This window comes from Hemicordylus capensis, chromosome 4 (assembly GCF_027244095.1).
Source record: "Hemicordylus capensis ecotype Gifberg chromosome 4, rHemCap1.1.pri, whole genome shotgun sequence".
Taxonomy (NCBI): domain Eukaryota; kingdom Metazoa; phylum Chordata; class Lepidosauria; order Squamata; family Cordylidae; genus Hemicordylus; species Hemicordylus capensis.
This window is the reverse complement of record NC_069660.1, coordinates 85,564,745-85,582,392: the sequence shown is the minus strand read 5'-3', so window position 1 is coordinate 85,582,392 and position 17,648 is coordinate 85,564,745. Positions and strand designations below refer to the sequence as shown.

Below are 17,648 nucleotides of genomic sequence, written 5' to 3'. Positions count from 1 at the left end.
TCTGGTGTTTAACTTTAAACACAGAAAATAAAGATGAAGGACAACCAGTAAAATGGGAGTGACACTTGTAATAAAAACATCTCAAGCAAGCAAGAAACAGTGCAGGGAAGTATAAGCAAAGGCTGCTTCCATCCCTGCTGAGGGTCAGGACAAACAGAACCATCCAATCATCTACCCTTAATGTATTTTTAGGGCACGGAGGCAGGGGAGACCCAAGATTGCGCAATTTGGCTTCCAACTTTGGAGTCTCTGGCTATATTCTGTCTTTGGAGTGACAGAAGGTCAGGTTTGGTTACTAAAATACTTGTCTAATATTTGGCATGATTTAGGTTATGCCTTGCAAAACAGCAGCAGTGCTTGTGCTCTTGTTCTGTTCCTTTGTAAACACAGTGTGAGATATAGGTCAGCAGGTAGCTTTACATATTTTATTAGGGATGAAATTTCCATTGGCCAAATAAAATATGTAAAGCTACCTGCCGACCTATATCTCACACTGTGTTTACAAAGGAACAGAACAGAAGGCCAAGCACTGCTTTTTTTGCAAGGCATAACCTAAATCCTGCCAAATATTAGCCAAGGGATTTCATTAACGGGATTTCAGTGACAGGGATGAAATTTCCATTGGCCAGTCCTTGAAAGCTGATGTTCAGTTGCTGGATCTGTTTGCATAGTCCTTGTCCTATCCTAGAATTATTAATTCACAAAATGAGCAACCTTGAGTCAACCTTGAGTCAATGTCAGATTTGGTATAAAAATCATGAGATTTGAAGTACAATTGGTTTGCATTTATTTGCATCTTTTACTAGTGCAAGCACTTTTAAATGTTTGCACTTTGTTTTTCTTTAATATTTACTTATACTTCTTCCAGAACTCTCTGTTCTGATACCAATCCGTTAGCAGGCAAAAGTTTACATCTGTTGTCTCACACTTCTGTCCATTTTCTGGAGCAGCATATTCTCTTTGGAATGTATTGTTTCTAAATATTTGTACGATTCAGTTCCTCCCATTCTTTAAGAAACGCCTCAAGATACACATGTGCACAAATTTGTTGGTACCCTTACAGCTCATTGAAAAAGTGTTTTATGCCTCCTGAAAAGCGATTAAATGAAAAACAATTGTCCCATGTATACCTGCATGCCTTTTATATGTCATCAAGTAAAGCAAAGCAAGTGTGAAGAGAGATAAAGTATTGCTTATTCTACAAAGATATTCTAAAGTGGCCTGGACATATTTGTTGGTACCCCTAGAAAAGATCATGAATAATTGGATTAGAATGATGTTTCAAATTAGCAATTTTCTTTAATTAGTATCACACATGTCTCCAATCATGCAATCAGTCATTGAGCCTATTTAAATGGAGAAAAGTAATCACTCTGCTCTTTGGTATCATCATGTGTCCCACAATGAACATGGACCAGAGAAATCAAAGGAGAGAGTTGTCTGAGATCAGAATGAAAATTATAGAAAAGCATGTTAGAGGCAAAGGCTATAAGACCATCTCCAAGCAGTTTGATGTTCCTGTGACAACAGTTGCAAATATAATTAAGAAGTTCAAGGTCCATGGGATTGTCACCAACCTCCCTGGACGCGGCCACAAGAGGAAAATTGACCCCAGAATGGGCAAAAGGATAGTGAGAATGGTAGACAAAAAGCCAAGGACAACTTCCTAAGAGATACAAGCTGAACTCCAAGGTCAAGGTCCATCAGTGTCTGATCGCACCATCCGTCGCTTTTTGAGTGACAGTGGGCTCAATGGAAGAAGACCCAGGAGGACTCCACTGCTGAAAGAAACACATTAAAAAGCCAGACTGGAATGTGCTAAAATGCATATTGACAAGCCACAATGCATCTGGGAGAATGTCCTTTGGACAGATGAGACAAAACTGGAGCTTTTGGGCAAGTCACATCAGCTCTATGTCCACAGACGGAAAAATGAAGCTTTCGAAGAAGAGAACACCATATCTACTGTGAAACATGGAGGAGGCTTGGTTATGTTTTGGGGCTGCTTTGCTGTGTCTGGCACGGGGGCACGGGGTGCCTTGAGTCTGTGCATGGAACAATGAAATCTCAAGACTATCAAGACATTCTAGAGCAAAACGTACTGCCCAGTGTCCGAAAGCTCTGTCTCAGTCACAGGTCATGGATCCTCCAACAGGACAATGACCCAAAATACACACCTAAAAGCACCCGAGAATGGCTAAGCACAAAATATTGGACTATTCTGAAGTGGCCTTCTATGAGCCCTGATTGGAATCCTATCGAACATCTATGGAAAGAACTGAAACATGCAGTCTGCAGAAGGCACCCTTTAAACCTGACACAGCTGGAGCAGTTTGCTCAGGAAGAGTGGGCCAAACTACCTGTTGAGAGGTGCAGAAGTCTCATTGAGAGCTACAGGAATCGCTTGTTTGCAGTGATTGCCTCTAAAGGTTGTGCAACAAAATATTAGGTCCAGGGTCCCATCATTTTTGTCCATGCCATTTTCATTTTTGTTGTTATTTGAAATATTCTGTTGTATCAAAACTCTAAAGCAAAGTCTGATTTGTGTTAAATGCAGAATAAACAATTATGGGTGCCAATTACTCTTGTCAGTTTCAAGTTATTTCAGAGGCAATTGTAGGTTGTTCTTTTTTCGTGGAGGGGACCAACACATTTGTCCACGTGTGTATACCTGCTGACATCCATAGTGTTCAGTTAGAGAAGTTGCACACACTTAAGTTTGTAGAGTTGCAGTGCTATAGGAAGTTTCATAACTAGTAGCACCACAAGAACACTTCCACAAAAATTTCATGAAACAAGATTCTTGTATGAGTATAATACTAGTCTGGACAGAAGCTGGCAAATTACTGAGAAAATGGCAGACAAGTTCCTGCTCCTAAAATGGAGTCACTAATGCTAAAATAGAATCTCTAATACTAATTTACAGGTATCGGTTCCCCCACTTGAGACAAAGGTGTAAGAATTACCACCTTTAAGCCTCATTATCATATTCACGCATTGCAAGCCCCAATTCCGCGGTTCTTTCCTAATTCCTGTCCAGAGGAGGAGGGCTATTGTTTCCGAGCTTCACTAGCCTCGGCTCTGCCTGCCCAAGCAGCTCTGTCTGCCACTCCATTACCTTTATCTACCCAACCCCATCCAGGATATACGAGTACTCCTACATCGGCTTCAAGCCTACGGGAGGGAGCAGTGGAGGAAGCAATCTCCCCAGGGTCCCCAGTCCTCACTAGTTAAGCATTAGACAGCTCCTCCACCCTGCTTTCTTCCTCCCCTCTCCACACTACGTCCTCACCTGGAGTTGAGAGGCCCCTCTCCACAAATACATCACAGTCTATCTCTTCTAGTCCGTTGCAGCCCCTAATCCAATCTAAAGAGCAGAAGGTTAAACAGCTAACCGAGCAGGTTAAGGTCCTTCAGCAAGATCTTAACAAAGTCCTTTTCTCCAGTACTATAGAGTCCAATTTTAAAGGCTCCCCTAGCACTTTGGGGTCAGCCTCGACAGCCTCTATGTTCCCCCTCTGCTCGTTGGTGGTGGCGGCAGGAGGCATGGTGCTGGTGCATGTCCCATTTTTCACCAGTGATCTTTACAGTTGGAAAAACACTTTACCTCGTTACCGGGAGGACCCCAAACACACTCTAGATCTCATTTCCTCTATGCCTCCTCACTTTCTTTCCACAATTCCATAAACCTCTGAGCATACTGATGTCCAAAAAACTTTCCAGCATGAGAACAAAATATCAACAGTTGCATGATAGTATTATAATCAATAGATCCTGAGGGAGGCCAGCGTGCACCCCCTTCCAATGTACAGCAAGGCCAGTGCTCTTCACAAAACTCAATCAAACGTTTCTTTCTCAAGGAATCATCACCAAAATGCTTCCAGTCTCTCAAAATGCTATCCAATGGGGTACAGGCTTGCAAATCACATTTTGACACACAGCTACCCATATCGAGCGCCCCCTATTCCGTGGTCTGACGGTGTAACGGTATACTGCACACGGCCCCCAGTTCCCTGCAGAACACCCTTTTAATGGGCACCAGCTCATGACTAGACAGGAGCAGCCCTTCCCTCAACTAACATCTGACACCAGCTCCCCTATGAACAACACACCTCCCCTGGACACACGGCTCCCAGGAAGCTCCCCACTAGGCAGGAGACGACCTTTTATGGAGCAGTCCGCTTACCAGCAGCGGCCTTTGGCGTGGGAGCAGTCCTTGCTAGCGGCACTCTGGGGCGGCCACTGTCACCTGCCCTGGAAGTCACCGGGGGTCTTACCTCTCATCGTCCTGTCCCATGGAAGTACCCTGGAGTGGAAGACGGTCTCCTTTCGGGTGTCGTGCTGTTAGCTGGAGGGCACCTAAGGCAGTCTCCTCGAGACCTGAGCTTCGGACAAGAGGCCGGTCCACACAGCCCAAGGTGTCGATGAGCCCTCCTTGGGGCCGCTCACAGGCCAGGCAGGCAGGCAAGGCAGGCAGGCAAGGCAAGGGTTGCTCCAACCTTTTTAGACAGATGAGTCCCCAATTGATAAGCGTAAAGCCAGGATTTAGCCTGGTGCACAATGCCCAATTAATTTACACACCAAGGGAGACCATTTCAAAACCTGTATTTGTCTCTGCAGATCAAAGAAAAGCGCTAGTCCCTGGGAAATAGTTTTCCAGAAAAGCAGGGCAGCCAAAAATGGAGGATTCCCAGGGTTTATATAGCAAATGGATACAAAATGGACACGTGAGAGCAGTAACAAAAGACTTGCAGGGTAGTCTACAATACATCATCATATTAGTGCTTTGAAGAACACAACTCTCCATTGTTAGAGACTTAAATTGTTAGTTTTCTACTGAACTACCCTTATCAGAAATCATTCCCACTGTCTGATCACTGAGCATGGTAGGAAGGTGCCGCTCTTGGCTATTTGTTGCAAGTTTTCAAGGTTGTAAAGGGAGGAGGGTGTGAGAACAGAACAAATGCTGACCAAATGTTCTTTTACATCTAGCAAATTACTGAGAAAATGGCAGGCAAGTTCCTGCTCTAGGCAGGGACCTAAAATGGAGTCACTAATGCTAAAATAGAATCTCTAATACTAATTTACAGGTATCACCACTCTTACTCATAATGTTAAAGGTGTTGAAATTCAGACTTAAAGAGGTCACCTTCACTTCCTCTTGTTACCATGGCACAGATCACACACATACACCCTTTTAAAATTAATCTGTAGTTAATCCACACTTTCCCTCTCTTTTATAGCTACCTCAACAGAAATAGGTATAGCCAACAATTCAATATTTACACTTTCTATACCACAATGATTACTGAAGCTGTACATGTTGAATTATTGGGTGTAACTATTAATGCTGAGGCAAATGTGAAAGTGGAAGGCCAAATCTGACTGCATACAGGCACGAATATAATATATGAGAATATGTGAACTATGTCATTGTGATATGAAGCAGAAATTAAGGTGACCACATTCATTTTGAATTTCCGTACCTATGAGTAAAAGTGGATCCACCTTTAGTCCCATGTTAAACTGAAGTTTTATATAATTTTAATTTTTTTAAAAAAATTAATTTTAAATAATATTTTTTAAAAAAATATTGGAAGGATGAAAGTCTTGGGATACAGTATTAGATACAGTATTAGTCATGGTGTCTTTTTATTCTGTAAACTTAGTTATGAAAGTCATTTTTCTGGGTGGTGTGGCTAACTCCCCAGTACATTGGGAAAATGTTTGGCATTCTTGTTTATCCCTGCATATGTTTGCTTATAAATTGGCAGGACCTTTTAAATACACACATACATACATAGATAAATAATACTTTAGTGGTTTGCTTAGCTCTGGGAGGCATGCTGGTGGCAGATATTCTATTTGTGGAGTTATAGAGGTCGTGAGCCATCCATTGTACTGCTTCCTTTGTTCCCTTACTAGCATTTCAGTCAGAAGAGGGAAGAGATGAATTAAGATTGCAGTTTTTTCCACTGATAGTGATATTGTGCTCTTTTTTCCTTGGCTCCTAAGGGAGAGTCTTGAGAGTCACTTTCCCCATTAGTCTCTTGGACGCTATTTTATTCTAATCACTTCCTGGAGACAGTGATGAGCTGGATGAGAGGTAACAAGCTGAGACTGAATCCAGATAAGGAGGTACTTATTGTGCAAGGTCAGAACTCGGGAGATGATTTTGATCTGCCAATTTTGGATGGGGTCACACTTCCCCAGAAGGAACAGGTACGCAGTCTGCGGGTGCTTCTGGACACAAACCTCTCCCTGGTTGAGGCAGTGGCCAGAGGTGCCTTTTATCAGCTTCGGCTGATACACCAGCTGCGTTCATTTCTTTAGACAAATGACCTCAGAACAGTTGTACATTTGCTGGTCACCTCCAGACTTGATTACTGCAATGCGCTCTATGTGGGGTTGCCTTTGTGCATAGTCTAGAAACTGCTCATCTGGTTAGTCTCTGGCTCATCTCGGACAGACCATATCACTCCATCTTAAAAGATCTACACTGGTTGCCGATAAGTTTCCGGGCAAAATACAAAGTTTGGGTTATAGGCTATAAAGCCCTAAACAGCTTGGGCCCTGGCTATTTACGAGAATGCCTTCTTCACTATGAACCACACCGTCCATTGAGATCCTCTGGAGAGGTTCGTCTGCAGTTGCCACCAGCTTGTCTGGTGGCTACTCAGCGACAGGCCTTCTGTGTTGCGGCCCTGTGGCTTTGGAACATACTTCCTGCAAAAGTAAGAACCGCCCCATCTCTTACGACTTTTAAAAAGGCAGTCAAGACACATTTGTTCACCCAGACTTTTAATTAGATGTTATTTTAATTGTGTTTTTAATAGTTTTAACGTTTTAAATTTTAATTGTTGTAATGTTTTAATCTTTTTATCTGTTTTTATTGTTTTGTTGTACACCGCCCAGAGGCTTGTGTTTTGGGCAGAATATACATGTTTTAAATAAATAGAATAAATAAAAATTATTTAAAATAAGAGTTCACATCAGGAACTGCATTGGCAGTGCCATTTCTCTCTTTCCACTCACCTGTGGCACCTTGCCATTGGTCACACATGCCTGCCCTTCCTCCATGGAACCCCACGGAGGTGATTGGGTGTCAGCTAGTACACTCTCAATTTTTTGTGTCACTGCTGCCACCATTGAGAAGCTGCTACTCCCAGCTATAGGATGGAAGCTTATTGAAGGCGAAGAGAAACACTTCCTAATTGATATTGCTGACAACCAGTCAGTTCAAGACAGATGGTTTCTCCATCTTTGTTGTGGACAATATTATTATATGCCTATTTTATGTGGTATGATGTTGTTCCCTAACTTACCTAGGATCGTATAGCAGTGGCTTCAAAGGGTAAAACTGAAAAGAAAAAAGGGGGATATGTAAAGCTTGTGTGGTTTTTTTAATTACATAGGAAACATTTTAGTGCTATGTCTTTGGCATATTTAGGCAGATCTTCATCAAATTTGGTTACATGATAGTGACTTTTACCTACTTAATATATACCAATTTTGAAGCAAATTGAATTAGCAATGTACATATTATGAAAAAGTTGAAGGGAATTTAAATGGGAAAATGTACTGGAGATATGTGTGTTTTGTTTTTGTCCTCATCTTAAGTTTGGAGGCACTGCCATTCTACTGGAATTGTAAGCCTCCAGGCAAGATTTTGTCAATAAGTGAGATTTTGTCAATAATCAGTGAGACAAGTTAATGAGACAAGTCCCATTAATTTCAATGGGACTTGGTCATTACTAACTTTCTTTGGCTACTACACATTATTGATTTTATCTTTCATGTTTTATAGTGCCTTGTTTATATATTTAAGAAATGTTGTGCTTTTTGCATAATTTCTATTAGGCATTATGTCTACAGTCACAAGGCTAACACACTTCTCCTAAAACTGAGTTTTATATGCTTTTCAGGACCCACACAAATGTGCTTTGGGAGCTGTGTTGTAGCCAGCAGGCTGTAAGTTACCCATCCTGGTGTTCTCTTTCACATTTCTTCTGCAGATTCAAAGTTCTGCTGGTTTCATCTGTCATGGTTGCCAGTTACTGAACTTCTTTCTGCATGAGGAACAAAAAATTATAATTCAGTCACTTGGAGGCCTTTGGGGACATTATGAATTCCTGGGAAACTGTAAAGGTCTCTGGAATTTATTACCTTACATTTTCTCTTCTTATTTGTTGCAAGTAGCATCCTCTTCATATTCTTGTACCTTAATTTTAAAAAAACACATTTTGGCTCTTTCATTCCCTGCTAGGCTAGGGTATTCACTTCATCAGCCTGTGTTGGCCACTGCCAGACACTGAGATTTTATATGTAATGGATCCCATAAGTGCCCTGGCCAGTCTCTTAGAGAGCACAGGACTCTCGGTTTTGGATACAGCATAAAACCCAAGCAGGAAATCATTGTTGATGGCGCAGCTGCATGCAAACATTCTAAGCTAGTAAACTGCCCATTTGCACACCCACATGCATGGCAGAAGAGAAGGCTGCAGGGAGGAACCATGGTGCATTCAGACTGTAAAAAGCTGAGAGAGATTCTATAGCTCAGGAATGAAAAGTTTTCCTTTCGTTCTTGAATTATAGCTAATTTAAACTCTGTAATTATTTGAGACTTTAAGGACAGATTGCAAAATACAGTGCACAAAAGGAGGTTAAACTGATGACAAAATAATATTATTATGCTAGGATATTTTAGATTGCTCCATATGCAGTGCCTACTCATTTATAGGGTACAATTATGAAACTTTGGTTGCAAACCTCAGTGGTACTGATGCCAGAATAATGCTGGGCTTAATCTTTATATTAGACCTCAGGATCAAAGCTGAAATATCCCATGGAAGTCAGAGATGGAAAAAAAGTAACTTCGGCTTCAAATCTAATCCAGCTTCTTTCCTTCTAAAGACCTTTTTGCATATTACTTTTTAAAACACAATCTCTGAATAGGTAAAAGTATGTATCCTGTGATATGTGAAGGGTGCTACATACACATCAGGCACCAAATAGTCCTATGGTTTTCTGATAGACTAGTATTTTTAAGCACGTTAAAATAACGGGCACTAGTACCTTTGTGTGTGTGTGTGAGTGTGTGTGTCCTTTATTCCTTCTCCCTCTCTCTCGCCCTCCTTTCTTTTTCTTTTCTCTCTCTCTCTCTTTCTTTCCTTCCTTTTCTCTCCCTCTTCCTCTCTTTCCTTTCCTTCCTTTCCTCTCTCTCCCTCTCCCTCTCCCTCCTTTCCTTCCTTTCTTCCACCTCTTCTCACTTCCATCTTTCTGTTTTCTTTCTCTTTTCCTCTTTTCTTTCTTTAACGGGCTCGCTCTTTGGGGCTGGCTGCTCCTCCCTCCCTTCTGTCTTTTTTGTCCTTCTCCCTCACTCCTTTTTCTTTCTTCTTCCTTCCTTCTTTACTTCTCTCTTTCCTAATTTCCCTCCCTCCCTCCTTGTTTCTTTTGTCCTTTTCCTTCCCTTCTCTCTCTTTTCTCTCCTTCCTTCTTTCCTTCTTTCCATCTTTCTATTGTCCTGTCTCCCTCCCTCCCTCACTCCTTCCTTTCTCTCTCTCTCTCTTTGCCTTCCTCCCTTGTACATGGAATTGGGAGTGGTGGGGTGCAAGGAATAGAGTCCTAGGTTTGGGTGTGTGCTTGTTGAGTGGTCTTAGAGGAATTATTACTTGGGTTAAGTGAGGTTTGTTGTTTGCAGCAAAAAAGCCTATAGAAAATAACAACAATAAAAGAGCCCACCCTTCTCTGTTGCTCCATTGTATTGCACATAGTCTCTGCATTCTTCAATCAGCTACAAACATTTGCAGAAGCCACTTCTATGTGCATGTGTCTCCCCCCCCACCCCCGTCCCCAGCTGGAACAGGGTAAAAGTGTTCTTTTGTAAGAAAAGTAAGATCCATGGGAAAGTGGTCTTGCCACAGTCCCCCCCTCCCCCACAATTCCCGTTCCCTCCGTCTCTGGCGGGGCCGAGTGTGGCCGCCGCCGCCAGCGGGCCAGGCCCAGTCCTCTCCCTGCCGCCGCCCTAGCAGGGCGGCGCGCGTGCGCATGGGCTGAGGCAGGAGTTTTGCTTGGCGTTGCTCGCCACTGGGATGGGTGGGAGGGAAGCGAAGGCAGCGAGAGAGTTGCTCGAGCAAGCGCCCAGGCAGAGCGCGAGCGAGAGAGGACAGGTCCCCCTCATCTCGCTTCTTCCCGCCCTCCAGGCAATGGGGACTTCCTTGGGACTGGGAGACTACTGAAGCAAAGCGACAGTGCTGAGGCGCTGCAGTCTGCCGGCGGCTCGCCCGGACAGCGGCAGAGGCAGGCGGGAGCCCTTTCGCCACCCCGTCTAGGGTTAGGATGGGGCAGAGAGCAGTCAGCGTGGCAGGCTGAGCGCTGCTGCCCGACCTCCCGGCAATGCTTTGAGAGCGCCCCACCGCCCCTTCCCCTGCTCGACGTTGCAGTCTGCTCTTATGAGGGACTCGCCAGCACCCCGCCGCTGCTATGGGGGCAGCGGCCGGGCTGGACCCGCCGCCGCCTCTGCCCTCCCCGATCCCAGCTTCTCCCTCCCCGTACTTCCTTCTTGGCCCGCTGCTCCCTCAACATGGCCGCCGTGTCTCTGCAGCCGTATCTTTCTCGGGCGCAGAGACACGGGCACACACTTTAGCTCTTTATTATAGATGATATACCTGAGATGCAAAGACACTTCCACTGCATTTCACATTTTACAACATACATACTTTTGTCCAATGTGAAGACTGATCTCCATGTTTAAAAGGGTAATACACAGTATAGCCCTTGAAAAGGAACTGCTAGAGCAGAACCATTCTTATTGTTTCCCAGAGGCTTTCATTACATCCATTGTGAATCCATTGAACCATGTAAAAGAAATAACTGCCCATAATTTTTAGTGCATGTTTCAACCTTTTTAATATACAGAAATAGCCTTGTGTGGTGCAGTTTTAAAGAAGTAGTGTTACTCCAATAGGATATCGTTTTAACTTGTCATGTGTGCCTCATTCTGCAAGCCGAAGAAATCAGCACCACTGCAGATCCAAGGAGATACAAATCAATCCCGAATGTCCTAGTTACAAAAACAGGGGAGGGAAACCTGGAATGCCTCAAATATGGTTTTAATTATTTCAACCCATAATTGTATATCTGAAGACATGACAAGCTTCTAATACAAAAAGATAACATATGCTTAATGAAGACTGCTTGGTACCAACAGTCTTTTCTGTTCTTGTCTATTTAGATTCTATCTGATTATTTGTTTATTTATTTATTTATTCGCTTTATATTCTGCCCTTCCAAAATGGCTCAGGGCGGTTTACAACAGAATAAAAACAAGTAAAACGAGTTAACAATTAAAATTAAAACTATAAAAACAGAATAAAACATTCAAACAGCTAAAAACCCTGGAGAAGCAGGGCAAACATTAAAACAATTAAAACAAATTAAAAACCCTAAAAGGCCAGGCCAAACAGATGGGTTTTAAGAGCTCTCTTGAAGGACAGTAAGGAATTAAGATTACGAATTTCTGCTGGGAGTGTATTCCACAGCCCGGGAGCAGCTACAGAGAAGGCCCGCCTCTGAGTCGCCACCAAACGAACCAGTGGTAACTGGAGACGGACCACCTCAGATGACCTTAACATGTGGAGGGGATCATGTAAAAGAAGGAGCTCTCTGAGATATCTCGGGCCCAATCCATTCAGGGCTTTAAAGGTAATAACCAACACTTTGTATTTTGCCCGGAAACATATCAGCAGCCAGTGTAACTGTTGCAAAACAGGCATAATATGGTCTCTCCAGGATTCCACAGAGACCAATCTGGCTGCCGCATTCTGAACTAACTGAAGTTTCCGGACTATGTACAAAGGCAGCACCACGTAGAGCGCATTGCAATAGTCAAGCCGGGAGGTTACCAGCTGATGCACTACTGTTTTGAGGTCATCCTCTTCAAGGAATGGGTGCAGCTGTCGAATCAGCCGAAGTTGATAGAAAGCACTCCTGGCCATGGCCTCCACCTGAGATACCAGGGTGAGGCCTGGGTCCAGGAGTACTCCCAAGCTGCACACCTGCTCTTTCTGGGGGAGTCTAACCCCATCCAGCACAGGAAGATCTAACTCACCCCTCCTCCGTCTTGCTTGGATTCAGCTTCAGTTTGTTCTCCCTCATCCAGCCCATTACTGCCTTTAGGCAGGCATTTAGAGAATGAGTGCCATTTCCTGAAGATGAAAAGGAGAAGTAGATTTGGGTGTCATCAGCATACTGATAACACCCAGCACCAAACCTCCTGATGACCTCACCCAGAGGTTTCATGTAGATGTTAAAAAGCCCTGAGGGACTCCATATAACAGCTCCTGCTTTGAGGAGCAACTGTCACCAAGCTTCACCATCTGGAATCTACCCAAGAGATAGGAACGGAACCACTGCAAAGCAGTGCCCCCTATCCCCAACTCCCCCAGGCGATCCAGTAGGATACCATGGTCGATGGTATCGAACGCCGCTGAGAAATCCAGAAGAACCAGCAGAGTCGCAATCCCTCTGTTGATTCCCCGGTAAAAGTCATCCATCAGACCGACCAAGGCTGTCTCAAACCCATAGCCAGCTCTAAAGCCAGTTTGAAATGGGTCTAGATAATCAGTTTCCTCCAAGACTGCCTGGAGTTGGTCAGCCACCACCCTCCCAATCACCTTGCCCAACCAAGGGAGATTGGAGATTGGACTGTAACTGTCCATCGCTAAGGGGTCCGAGGAAGGCTTCTTTAAGAGTGGTCTAACCTTTGCCTCCTTCAGACGGGGGCACCCTACTCTCCCTCAGCGATGCATTTATGATATTAACTAGGCCACCTCCAACAATCTCCCTGCTAGATAGAAGCACCCAAGTCGGGCAAGGTTCCAGAGAACAGGTGGTAGGTCTCACCGCCCCAAGCAGCTTGTCCACATCCTCAGGAGTCACAGATTGAAACTGATCCAATCTAATACTGCAAGAGGGATTGCTTGACACCTTCTCTATAGACCTTGCAGAAATAGTGGAGTCCAAGTCAGCCCGATTGCCCGAATACAGGAGATCTTATTCGCAAAGAACCCATTAAAGGCATCACAGCAGAGCAACTCTGGGGACCATTTGGAAGTAGGAGGAGCAGAAACCAAACTCCTCACAATCCGGGATAGTTCCGCTGAGCATGAACCTGCAGCCGCAATGCGCGCAGACCAGAATCTCTTTTTCGCTGCGCGCACTGCCACCGCATAAGCCTTCAAGTGGGACACATTCTGAATCCTATCAGATTCGAACTGAGTTTTTCTCCACTTGCACTCTAGTCGCCTACCTAACCGCTTCAGCCCCCGCAGCTACTCAGTATACCAAGGGGCCATTTTTGCAGCAGGTCAGAAGGGACACTTAGGAGCAATCATGTCTACTGCCCTGTTGAGTTCCCTGTTCCAGGTTCCCACCAGGGCATCGACAGAATGTAGCCAGTAACTCCGGTTTTCAAAAAGGGATCCAGTGGGGATCTGGGAAACTACAGGCCAGTTAGTTTAACATCTGTGCCTGGTAAATTGATGGAAAGCATTCTGAAGGACAAAATAGTTAAACATATAGAAGAACAGGTTTTGCTGAAGAATCAGAAGAAGAATCAGCATGGATGTGAGTCTTGCCTCATGAACCTTTTGGAGTGTCAACAGGCATGTGGATAAAGGTGATCTGGTTGACATATTATACTTGGACTTCCAAAAATACTTTGTCAAAGTTCCCAATCAAAGTTTCTTGAGTAAACTTAGTCATGGGATAAGGGGACAGGTTCACATGTGGATTGGTAACTGGTTGAGGATAGGAAACAGAGGGTAGGAATAAATGGACAGTTTTCACAATAGAGGGAAGTAAAAAGTGGAGTCCCCCAATGATCTATACTGGGACTGTAGTGAATTACAGCCTTTGTCTCAAAACAAGCTCACGTGAGGGAAAGAAATTCAGAATCATCCCTGCTGAGTGGGCTGGCTAGGCTTCTCTTAAAACTATTCTGTATATCCAGTAGGTTTTAAATGCTAACACCACCACCTATCTTATCGACTGAGCTTGAAACTCCCTGGGCTTGGGGTGGAATCCCAGGGAAAACTTCCTTTTTCTGTTGGATAAGTACAAAAATCTTCCATGTGCAGACCCTCATGTGGTAAGAAAACTGACCGTTTCTGACCGTTCGAGGATGTTTTTACACCAGAGGAATCCCCCTTCACCCCCCACTCTTTTCCTGAGTTAAAAACCAACTCAAGGTTGTTGTGAAAGAGAAATTTAAGTATGTAGTACACTGCTCTGGGCTCCTTGGAGGAAGAGCGGGATATAAATGTAATAATAATAATAATAATAATAATAAATCAGCTGCCCTGGGTGCAGTTCCAAAAGACCTTGAAGAGCACCTCAACACCATAGGGGCCACAGAAATCACCACCAGCCAATTACAAAAAGCAGCTTTACTGGGAACAGCCTATATTCTGCGACGATATCTATAACCATTGAAAATAAAATTCTGGTATCCCAGGTCCTTGGGAAGGACTCGATGTCTGGATAAAACAAACCAGTCAATAACACCTGTCTGACTGTGTAAACAAGAAATAAAAAATTAATAAAATAACTCTGAGTGGCTTGTAAAAAGAAAAGAAATAAAAACACACAGTTTTATTTCATTACTACAGACTGCTTCTGTTTGAGGCTTTCTCAGCCTTAAATACAGTTAAGAATACTTAGTAGGATTACCAAAAATAGGTTGTCTTAATGCACACTTAAATGTTTATAGAGTCTTTTGCAACACTCTGGGCATAGGCTAGTATTTCTTATTTTAATTACATTACAGGTAAACAATAGAACAGTATCAGGGATATGCAAAAGCACACACATAAATGAAATAGAACATCCCTCATGCAAAGTCTGACAGCCTACTGTAATCCTGTCCTCCCAGGATTTACAGAGTTATTCTCCTGCAGCCAACCTCCATGGCCACATGTCCTCCTCAGCACCTCCAGCCTCTAACAAAGAACTCCCGTCTTCCTGGCAACAGCTCTCTAGGTCCCACCCACATGGTGTGCTGATTGGCTGAGCCCTGGAGTTCACCAGCCTGTTAGTCAAGACAAGGTTCACTTCCTGTTCACAGAGGGGAGGCTGATCACTACAGGGACTAATGCCCTTTAACTTGTTCATAAATAAACAAATGATCTAGAAGTTGGGGTAAGCTGCAGCCAAATTTGCAGATGTCATTAAACTATTTAGGGTAGTGAAATCCACAACAGATTGTGAGGACCTCCAAAAGGAACTCTCCAAACTGGGTGAGTGGGTGACAAAATGGCAAAAGTGGTTCAGTGTAAGAAAGTGTAAAGTGATGCATATTGGGGCAAAAAAAAAACCCCAACTTCTCATATACACTGATGGAGTCTGAGCTGATGACGATGGACCTGGAGAAAGATCTTGGGGTCATGGTGGACACCTCATTGAAAGTGTTGACTCTGTGTGCAGCAGCTGTGAAAAAGGCAAATTCCATGTTAGGGATCATTAGGAAGGGGATTGAAAATACAAATGCTAATCTATGTTGTGGCCACATTTGGAGTACTGCATACAGTTTCAGCCATCGTATCTTAAGAAGGACATTGTAGAACTGGAAAAGGTGTAGGAGAGGACAACCAAGATGATAGGTGCCTGGAAACCTTCCTTATGAGGCAATGCTACAGCATCTGGGGCTTTTTAGTTTGGAAAAGAGGCAACTACAGGGAGATATGCTAGAGATGTATAAAATTATGCATGGAGTAAAAAGAGTGGACAGAGAGACTTTTCTCCCTCTCTCACAACACTAGAACCAGAGGTCATCCGATGAAACTGAAGGTTGGGGAATTTAGGACCGACAAAAGAAAGTTCTTTTTCACACAATCCATAATTAATCTATGGGAATTGTCTGCCACAGGATATGGTGATGGCCACTAGCTTGGATGGTTTTAGAAAGGGTCTTAGACAAATTCATGGAGGACAGGTCTATCAATGGCTACTGGTTTGATGGCTATAGGCCACCTCCAGGCAAGATGCCTCTAAATACCAGTTGTAGGGGAGCAACAGAGCAGAGAGAGGGCATGCCCTCACCTCTTGCCTGCGGGCCTCTCAGAGGCTTCTGGTGGGCCACTGTGTGAAACAAGATGCTGTACTAGATAGACCTTGGGCCTGATCCAGCAGAGCTGTTCTTATGTTCTATACCTGGGCATCTCTGGTGCTCCTATCCCTCCTTTAGACAAAAGAGAATGGGCTATAATATGCATGTTCCAAAGGGCAGGGAGGATGTCTTCTGCTCAGTTTGCTTGTGACCAGATCAGCAGCATTAGTAAGAATGTTCTCTAAGGGTCCAGGTTCAGTAATTTTCCTTATGTTTCCTTCCTCTTCTTAGTGTTTCTAGTTAATTGGCTTAGCTTCCTTTTATTTTTAATTTTTTTGTGGGAACAATACTTTTCTTTCAGTTGCATATGTGCCAATGGCACTTTGGATCACATTTATTTTATTGTATTTTATGTGTGTCTGTATTTATTTGTTTTACATTTATATCCCACTTTCCCTCCGAGGAGCTCAGAGTGGTGTACATGGTTATGTTTATCCTCACAACAACCCTGTGAAGTAAGTTAGGCTGAGAGATACATGACTGACCCAGTGTCACCCAGTGATTTTCATGGATGAATGGGGATTTGAACTCTGGTCTTCCCGGTCCTAGTCCATCACTCTAACCACTATGCGATGCTGGCTCTCATGTGCCACAGTTGTGGGAGCAAAGTTCTCACACTGCACAAGCAGGACCATTATCTGATTGTTGTCTGGATGAGGAATACAAGGTTGAGTGCTATGATCACTGTTAGAAACTCACTTAACAAACTCAAAGAAGTCTTGTACTTTGCTTTCAGTCCTGGGCTTAGCAGCCATATCCTCTGCAATGGCCTCAATCATTGATCAGGGGACAGCATTCCATCGAGGCAATACGGTCAACTCCAAATGCAACACCTCTAAAGCCCAATGCCCATTTGGCTTCCGAATGCTCAGTCCCTCTTGTAAAAGCATACTATCAAATTTGTTTCCATGCACCCCAAGGGTGGCCTAAAGACTAATTATCAAGCACCCTCTCAGCTCTGCATGAGCAGCAGCATATTGGTGAGGAGGTTGTGATCACCAAGCCTCCCACCTCTCTTTAGCTCCTACTCCATCACTGATGTACAGTATGTGCCACAGGGGTCCTGTTACAGCTCATGACCTGCTGATAGGAACTAGCTACTTATTCGTCACCTAACTATGAGGCTGCACAGAGACTATGAAAAAGAAAGACAAGGTTCTTACTGGTGTTCTTCAAGTGGTTATCTGTACAGTTACACAACCCACTCTCCTCTGCTATTGGTGTGTGTGTTGATTAGTTGACATGTTGAGACTGATGGAAAGAACTGAGTGGGAAGGCATTCACCATACTCAGAGCATGTGTACAGAAGCCAGTTCTCTCTGCCTGAGGAGAGGGGCAGGAGAACAAATTCCATGGCTGCAGGAAGTTCTGGAGATGCTCTGCTCAAATGCAGAACCCAACCATGTAAATGTATAGAAAATAACTTTTTTTAATATGGCCATCCCATAACAAATTGTTTTCTGGGTGGCTCACAATAATAAAC

The 17,648-nt window shown here is 43.8% G+C and overlaps 1 protein-coding gene across 2 annotated transcripts in view; it reads left to right on the top strand.

Annotated features, from left to right (window-relative positions):
• EIF2B3 (eukaryotic translation initiation factor 2B subunit gamma) overlaps positions 1–17,648 on the top strand; it is a 174,158-nt gene that overhangs the window by 84,254 nt on the left and 72,256 nt on the right. The window lies entirely within an intron of this gene.